General features: G+C 26.6%; 1 long non-coding RNA gene across 1 annotated transcript; it reads right to left on the bottom strand.

Annotated features, from left to right (window-relative positions):
• Positions 1–3,226: 3,226 nt before the first annotated feature.
• LOC136086489 (uncharacterized) lies at positions 3,227–9,702 on the bottom strand. The gene is made up of 3 exons (XR_010641367.1): positions 9,524–9,702; positions 8,840–8,979; positions 3,227–3,406 (listed from the first exon to the last, which is right to left on the bottom strand). It is a non-coding gene; the product is annotated as an uncharacterized LOC136086489 (long non-coding RNA).
• Positions 9,703–9,977: the final 275 nt, after the last annotated feature.

Genomic DNA, 9,977 nt, shown 5'->3' with positions numbered 1-9,977 from the left:
GCATGTTGATGTATTTGAAAAATATTTTTCCAAATCATTAAATCCATAGCTAGCTTGTTTGATTTTTCTTTAGACAAAAAAAGTTTACAAGGGAAACAATACACACAACCAGTTGTTGGGAAATAAATAAGCCATTCACGCTAAAAATGTTTCACTTTTTGGTTTTTTACCATATAATGTGCTCTCTGAACAATACTGTGTCCTGGATTCTGTATTGTAAAATGTACGAAAACACTCAAACGGTCAAGAACGATTTTGACACTCTTGTGGACCACGGTTAATCCAAAAACTGACGTCATCTTTATTAAAATCATCTTTTAATAATTTCCGGGAACGGTTGAACGACGGTCTTACTTATAAAATCAAATTATAAATATTCATTTCAAAATATTTATAATTTGATGAAACATACAATAAGAAATAATTTCAAACAACTTCATTACTAACAGTTTCAATTTTTTCACAGGGTGATAGAAATGGGGAACGGACCCTAGGAAAAATGAAGTTAATTTCCGATGTTTTGCGACGTCAGCAGCATTATTGATTTATTTTTCCTCCGCTAGTTTTCTTTTGTTTGACTTACTTAGGTTAGATCTTGGCACGGTTTAATCTATGATAATGCATTAATAAACAACTGTCACTTTTCATATTGAATTAGAAAGTTGAAAATGTTCCAATAAAATCCGTCTTTATAAGTTTATTTGTGTAAACATGAAAAATAAAACTAAGACTTACCTTCTACAAATGAGACAGCAAAAAACTTAAAGATGCGCTTTTTATTTTTACTTAAAAATTAAACAGCATATCTTATTATTTTATTTTAAAGGTATTTTTATAAATAAAGTAAAAATAATAATAAATATAAATACTTAAATCGCATTATTTGCATTATTAATTAATTCGCAATTATATATTATATTAAAATATTATTCAAATTAAAAAAATGCGTTTTTTAAAATTTTTGGGGGTTTCTAATTATATAGGGCCCCTAGGCCATGGCCTATTCGGGCCCATTGGGTAATCCAGCACTGATTTATCCTTTTAGTCACTGTTAATTTATACAACTTTATATCGAACTGTAGGAGTACAATAAAGGAATACAATCGTGTGTTATTAGGTATTTTTTATATTGTCGTGTATTTCTTTGTTTTGATAATACTTTGTGTAATTTTGCATATCGTTTATATTGACGTGATTGTTTATGTTGGCGTGTATTTTTTTGTGGTCTCATTGCTAACTATTTTTATTATTGCTGATTTTTATGTTGATTATTATTATTAATAAGTTATTTCTTGTTTTTTGTCTAATCATAATAATTAAAAATATCTTTTTGTTTTCTTTTTTTATTTACTACCCTTCTGATCGCAAACGTTGATTTATCTCATTCATTCGTTATCTCTCGTGTCAGTTTTTTCACTTTTCCCAGTTTTTGGGTTATTTTTCTTGCTTTTTTAAATAGTTTATAAAAATTATAAAGTTACATATAACTTTATAATTTTTTTAGTTTTATGGTTAAATAAAGGGATAAAAAAAAGTAAAAAATAAATAAATAAAGTGTATATGTACATTCCACTTCCCACATACCTATTTAACTTAAACTGGTAATTTAAATTTTAATTGACTGTCTTTAATTTTGATTAGTCTGCTGTGCAATCAAAAAAAGATTTATGTAAGCACACGTTCAACACTATATAATTTAAAAGTTTGTACCAGGGATCGGCAGGGATCTGTAACTCGCAAGCCTCGTGTGGTTTTTTTGATGTCAATATGCGCTTCTTTACCGCCATGCATAAATTCTAGTATAATACTGAAATAAAGACGTTGGTAGGTCTTTAAAAACAGAAAAACTTTATTTTTAACTTTTGCAGCTTTTAGCTTTTCCGCCTTAAGGTCTAAAATAATTTGTAAGGTGTAAGGTGTGTACATTTTTGTGAACCCTTTAATCTTTTTTTTGTTCGGAGTAAGTCTTTGTAGTTATAAACTGGAAATTTAAAGTTTAAACTTTAATATACATTTTTTTTATGTACCTTTAACTTTTATTAACCTTTTGTTCAGAGTGAGCATTTGTAATTTTAAATCGTTATAATCATTTGAAATAAGTTCATTAGTTAAAATTTGAATTTTTTTTTGAACATTTTACTTGCTAACTTTTTTGTTTTTTTGTTAATTTAAAACATTGTTTTATTTTACATTTAAATAATATATATTTTGTTAGGGGGGTATCGAACGTTGACGTATTTTTATAGGGGTGTCAGCTCCTTTAGGGACGGATATATATTTTTTTCAAAATTTTGGCGTACACATAATTCAAGTTTGTCTTTAAATTAATTTTATGTCTTGAAAAGTCGAATTTGTCGGTTCTTAATTAGAATCAAACATTAAGGTTAACTATTTGCTGACAATACTAAACTTTTAGCAATTATTAAGTCAAATTTAGATAATATTAGTTTAAAAAACAATTTTAATATTTTAAAAGATTAGACAGATAAATGGCAAATAAAACTCAACTTGTAAATCCATTTTGGAAATAATAACCTTAAATAAATAAAAATACAAAATTGATGAAGTTATACTAGAAGAAAGGAAAAGTCGAAAAAAATATTGGTATTTTTATTTCGATTGATTTTGATTAGAGTTACCATAGATCCTGATTTAAACAAGATTTTTAACATGCATTTAAGTATTATTTTTTTAGTCATTAGTTTATCCTTATCTTAGGTATGGAGCAATTATATGGAGTCCTTATCTCAGGTATGAAGCAATTATATGGAATCCTCATTGGAAAGGATAAACTGATAGACTTAAAAAAGTTTAAAATAGATCGACTATAATATCAAGTTTAGTAGTTTACAGTCATGAAGAAACTTATAACTAAAATTAATGTCATAAGAAAACAGAAGACGTGGTGATTTAATCCAAATGTTCCAATTAGTGAAAAAAAAAAAAAATTGACAAAATAAATTTGCATAACCCAACTAAATATTAACATAAATGGTCAAGCAAGAGGCCATAACTTTAGAATAACGAGTTAATAAATACACAAAATAAGTTAAACACAATTTTTTCTTTAATAAAGTTATAATAATTTTTTACAAAATAATTTTTAATTATTAATAATTAAATAACTTTTTCTGTAATAGAGTAGTAAATAACTGGAATGTCACAAGAAAATATTGAATCAACAAGTGTAAATCAATTTGAGAAACACATCAATAAACACTTCAAATTTTAATCTAATTTTTTTTTAAACTTTGCAAATCTCAGAACTTGCATATTATACGTAATATAGGTAATCGTTGTTACACTTCTTTCTTTATTGTTTGAAACCATTGTTACACTTCTTAATTGTTTGAACCGTTGTTACACTTCTTACTTTATCGTGTTAGCTGTTATAGACTGAAACTCACTAAAATTAAAAAACTGAAATAAACAACTAAAAACAATAATACTGAATTATTCTTTTTAGTTCTTGATGATCAAAAGTATTAGAAAACTTTAATGATAATTGAAGAAAGAAACTTTATATATATATATATATATATATATATATATATATATATATATATATATATATATATATATATATATATAAATATATATATATATATATGTATATAAATATATATACATATATATATATATAGAACATAGATATGTATAAAACATAGAACTGTTTGTTATGGACATGAATCAATTAAATATCAGAGCATATGCACATGGAATAGTCTCCCCTCACAGTTAAAATCTCTCCCTACATTTTCCAAATTCAAAAACAGTGTATTTAATTTTTTATTAAACAAGTATTCTTCCTAATTTCTATGCTACTCTACTGCTAACTATCTACTATCCATCTTAACCTTATTCACTTCAATGCTGGTCTATAACTACTCATAATTGATCTTCTCTAAAATTCTTTTCTACTACTTTCTTCATTTCAATGGTGATTTATTACTACTAATACTTGCTCTTTCTTAACTTTTTCTCAAAATAATATCGCTATTCTATTTCCAACTCTCACTATTATAAATATTGCTATTTTTTAATATTGTTATTATTATTATTGTTGCTATTGTAGTTATTATTACTATTAATATTATTGTTATCATTACTATTACTATTATTATTATTTTTATTATTAATAGAATTGTTATCTTTATCATTTGTATTATTATTATTTTTATTATTATTACCAATAACTGGAGTTTTTATTAATATTGCTTATTATTGTTACTGATACTTATATTACTACATTATTTACAATGTTGTTACTGTATATTATTATAATCTACTTCTCTTTTTTTGCTATATTTTAATTAGGTATATAAAAGTCTTTATTCTAGATAGATGTATAAAAGAAATTAGAATTATGTCCTAAATTATCAAACTTCTTACTTAATTATTATTCCAAAAGTTTTTCGTTTAAGTATTGTACTGTTTTAGTTTTAGTTTTTTGTTTGTGTGTGTGTTTTTTGTGTTTTTTTTTCTGTGTTTTTTTTTTGTTTTTTGTTTTTTAGTTTGGTGTTTTAGTTTCTTATTATGGTGTTTACTTAAAATTAGTACTTGTACTATATGTAAATATTCCATAAATGTAAAATCTATTTCAGAATACATTTAATTTGAATATATATATATATATATATATATATATATATATATATATATATATATATATATATATATATATATATATATATATATATATATATGTATATATATATATATACACAGCACCTGCTCAAATTATGAGACTGAAGAATAAAATTTTCAGATTTCACTAGTTTTTTGGATTTTCTTCGATAGAAGTTATCGCTGTTTACTTTTGTTGTTTATGTGTAATTTAACTTCTTATTATTCATTTTTTGTTTTAGATTAGGAAAATTTTTAAAATAAATAAACTTTAAAAAAATATTTTGAATTTCATAAAAAGTATGGTAAATTTTATTAATATAAAATTAAAAATTTTCAGTTGATTTTATTTGTCAAAACTCTAATTATGTAATTTTTAGAGGCTTGTATTATTGTAGGTTGTCTTTATAACTTAAATAATGCAATTTCAGTTGTTTATAAGTATTTTTTTTAATCATGCAGTCACATAATAACTTATGGAGTGTTACGCTTGTTTTTGGATTAATAATGGGTAAAGCAAGTGATGGTTCTCCATATAAATTAGTTAAAGCAGCAGTTCTTCTGCAAGAAACAGATGGCACCAAAAGGAGTATTGCAAAAATAGTTGAAGTCTCCCAGGCTACAGTCAGAAGAATAAGTTTCAAACTCAAAACAGGGGTCAAAATAGAATCATAGAGAAAAGGTCGCTGTGGTCAAAAGAGAATAACAAGTGTTAGAGATGACAGAAGAAATCTAAAAAGCTGTTGAACAAAATCGAAATAAATAAAAGTGAAAAGCGTTTTGAAAGATCAAGGCATCAACGCTTCACCTGGATCTTTAAGAAGATACGTGTTGGAACTAAGTGTTAACCACTGAAGAAGCCGAAACTTGATTGCCTGCAATGATTAAAAAATGTCTTGCTTAGACTAAGAAATACTCTTCTTTTTCTCAAGATGACTGGAATTTTCTCTCCCAAGGATGAAATTAGACGTGTTTTGTATGGGCGCCAAAAAGAAAGCGCCCAAAAGATATTTTTATATTATTTAATTTTTCTTTTGCTTTTTTATTAAAAATAGAAAAAAAAAATTCAGTTTCCAATGCAGTAGTATATAAATAATTTTCCGTTTATTTTAGCTACCACATTTTTTCTTCAGGTGAATAATCAAGTGAATAATTAAAATGAATTAAAAATATATTGCTTTTTTATGTGATTATGTGACACTTTTACATAATTACGTGACGTAACTGTCGTTCGGTTACTAGTTTTAAAAAAATGAATGTCGTTATGACACTTAATTTTAAAAACTTATTGCGAAGTTTTATAACAATAGAATGAATAAAAAATTTGCTTTTTTGAAAGATAGAACGATTTTAAAATATCCATTCTATGTATAGTTAACTTTTGTTTTTTGGAAATTAAGAGTAAGTTGCTTTTGATAATAAATGAACAAAAGTAAAAAATTTCAGTCCTAAAAACTATTGTGCAAATTTAATTTTTGAATGAATGAACTTTTGATCTTTAGCTTGCTATTTTAGTTTATGAAAAAACAAAATGTAAACTTTTTCAGAAAGTTTTGTTTCTTTTCCATATTTGACAAAGATCTTTGAATATATTATTATGGAAAAATGTCTGAAAATATCAGATAACCGCTCTCATCAATTTGGTTTCCAGCACAACAGCTCCACTCTTCATGCAGAGTTCCTTTTAGGTGAAACAATAAAATATTACAATAATAATAACTCATCAATATATATATGAGGCGTTGCGAACGAAAGGATTACACCAACCAAAATCAAGTTTTGAGTAAATCGCATTTGAAGTTTCTAGACTAAAATTTGCAAAGGGGCACACCAACCAAAATCAAGTTTTGAATAAGTGCGCGAAATTACACTTTTTCTTACCACGTGGTAGAAGAATTTACACCCCCTCCCCCCCCTGTGGTAGTTGGTGGTTTTTTTTAGACCCCTCCCCCCCCCCAAGCTACCACATGGTTTTTGAACGCTCCCTAAATCGCGTTTGAAGTTTCTAGACTGAAATTTGATTGATTTTCAGTCAGAAAGAGGCCCATTGACACATTGATCTTGTGTTATATTGTAGATGACAGATTAAAGTAAAAAATGGTTAAAAAAACAGATTTTCGAAAATTAGTTGGTGTGGCCCTTTCGTTCGCAACGCCTCATATGTAGTCTAGATTTTAGCAAATAAGGTTTTCATTAATTGTAACTGAGATTTGTTGTTTGAAAAACTCTATTACAACAAAAAGTTACTGCTATCAGTAGTTTGCGCACTACAATCACTATACTTATCAGGTACTGCTAATATATTTTACCTTAGGCATAAATCAAACCATTTCCGCTTGTCGCAAGGCGTGCAACAAGGATCAATTTTATCACTACATTTATATAACATATACACTCAAAGTATATTGAATCAAATTGTGTCAGACTGCAAAGTTGGAACAACAGTAAGTGGTGTATAAACTGGTATTATTGCTTATGCAGACAATATAATTCTACTAAGTCCTACTCTTTAGGGGGGGGGGGGGAGCTAAACTCAAAAATACCCTCCCTCCCTTCCAAATGTTGCCGGAAAAAAAGCGGTATCCCTTAATAAACTCTGGGTTTTTCACTGTCTCTATACACTTAAACAGATCATATTTTTTTATTACAAATTTTAAAAGATGTTTTTGAGTAAATATATTAGCCCAATTGAACTTATTAATATTTGAAAAATTAATAAACGTCAACATTGACTGATTTATTCAGGTTGTATTCAGCAATGAATCTACCATTGAGACTTTGGAAGATAAATCAACATTTGTGTGCCGCAGACCAGGAGAACAACACAAACAAGAATGCATTGTTAACACTGTATAGCACCCAGCATCTATAATGGTTTGGTCATGCATATTGAGCAGGGGCACCGGTTATCTTTATATTGTACAAGGGAATATGAAACAAGATCAGTAAAAGACTGTCCTGCAGACTTTGCTGATTCCACTGATACGAGAGTGGTTTCCAAATAGTGAAAAAATAATTTTTATGCAAGATGGTGCTCCATGCCATACTGCAAAATCCAGAAAAATATTTCTTGATAATGAAAGTATCCAACTTCTTGCTTGGTTGGCAATTCTCCAGATATGAACCCTATTGAAAATCTATGGGAGCTTGTCAAATGCAAACTCAGTGTTGACATAATAACAAGTAAACTGAAGCTCACAGAACGACTGATTGAATTATGGCGTCGAGATCCAGATAAAGCATTAACCTCAAAGTGCATAAATAGTATGCCAAGGCGTATCAAAGCTCTTTTTAAAGTACTAATTTTCATAACATATTTTTTTGTATATATCAATATATAGATTATATAACAAAAAAAATAAGTTGTGATTGCTTCTAGCGCCCTTTTTTAAAAACAAAAAAGACAAAAAGTTGAAAATTGAGTTTGAGTCTAATAATTTAGTAGGTACTGTTTATTATATATATATATATACACTCCTAGCTGGTTGTCAGAAAGTTTTTCCGTATTTTGTTGACACAAAAAAAAAAATTAAAATGCAAGACCAAAATTTTTTTTTTATTACTTGATAGAATGCCTGCCCCAACCAAACCCTTAGTCGATGTAGCAGACTCCCTTGTGAGTCAGGCTATAAGGATAGTCGATGTAGCAGCACTCTGTTGCGAGTCAGGTTATAAGATAGTCAATGTAGCAACACTCAGTGAATGATTTACAGTAAAAAAACAAAAAAAAACAATTTTATAAAAAAAATAAAAAATAAAATCATTGTTTGTATTATTAAAAATATTCAGAATGTTTTGAAAACATTCAGGTCAATTAAAAACATTCAGGTCAATTAAAAACATTCAGGTCAATTAAAAACATTCTAGTCAATTAAATTTGCGTTTTTGAAAAAAATGAATAATTTGTAATTAAACTAATGGTTTTAACTTTCTGACAACATGGAAATGTTGAATTAAAGTCAAAAGTAATTGAAAGTGACGTATTTGTTGGCAAAAGAATCATTTTTTACCTTAATGTACTCCCAAATGCAAAAATTTATAGAACTATATATACTAATTTTATCTAAATTAAAAAAAAAACAGTTAATATTTCTATTTATTAATTTATTTCAATACTATACATGCCCACAACAACTATTATTACAAACTAATAACTACTATTCATAATAGCAATTGCAACACTAACTGTAGGCATTAAAATTACAAACATTACCTCCTCAGCTTCCTCCTTTGATGCCATATGCCCCAGAACCTAAGTAGAGATGACTATTGTTCCATGTTAAACACGGCATATCTTTCTCACTGTTTGGACGCAAATCAAAAAGTCTCCATTTGTGAGTGTATTTGTAAGTGCTGGAAACAATATATAAATGCATGCTAAGTAATGCAAAAAAAAAAATAACTGTAACAAAAAAATTAAATAAAACATAAACCTTTTGTGAAATATTTATAAATCCTAACAGTTCAAAATAAAATTTTTTTTTACTGTTTTAATATTAACCTCATAAGTGAAAACAGAAGTGGACACAACAAATAATTACAAAGAAAGAGTACTATTGCTAAATTTTCTGATTATAAACTATTCATTGTAAGTTAAAGAAACTAACTTGTGCCTTATGTCTCCTTCTGTTAATACTTACCAGTATCAACAGAAGGAGACATCATGAAAGATTAATAGAAAAAGACACAACTAAAGATGAGAAAAAGTATTCGTAAATTTATAAAAATTTTATGCAAAATTTATTAAGTTTATTTAACAAAAAAATAATTTTATTAAACAAAACTAATAAAACTACTAGAGATCATTTAGAGATCATATAAGCCACTAGAAGATCATCTAGAGATAACTATATAAGAAGGATGATAAATTTTTAATAAAATAATTAATGATTTTTACCTTAACTATATGATTTGTTCAAATTTTAAAAATCCCATAGATTTAGTAACTTGTCAAAATTGTCAACAAACTTTATTTTAACTATTGTTTCTCATAAAGTCATATAAAAAAGTAGAATGAATTCAATTAAAGTAAAACTAAATAAAATAAAGTAAGCTTTTAATTTAATAAAAATTCAAAAAACAATTATTATACTATGATCATAGAATTCCTATGATCATAAAATAATATGATAACAAGCAACTTTGTTTTGCCTCAAAAAAGTTTAATGAATGGTGCAAGCTTGTGCATGTTAGACTGAGTAAAAGTAAGATTTGTTTATTTTTCAATTTCATGCTTCTGCATAACTAATAGTTTAAAAACCATTTTACTTTTTGAATAAAATTTGATAACAAAAAAGGATTTTTTGCGTGCTTGCACAGACTTTAATTAAATATTTTGAAATTCTTCAAAA

The sequence above is a fragment of the Hydra vulgaris genome, chromosome 10 (genome assembly GCF_038396675.1).
Source record: "Hydra vulgaris chromosome 10, alternate assembly HydraT2T_AEP".
Taxonomy (NCBI): Eukaryota; Metazoa; Cnidaria; class Hydrozoa; order Anthoathecata; family Hydridae; genus Hydra; species Hydra vulgaris.
Note: the sequence above shows the minus strand (reverse complement) of the source record. Positions and strands in the feature narration are given on the sequence as shown.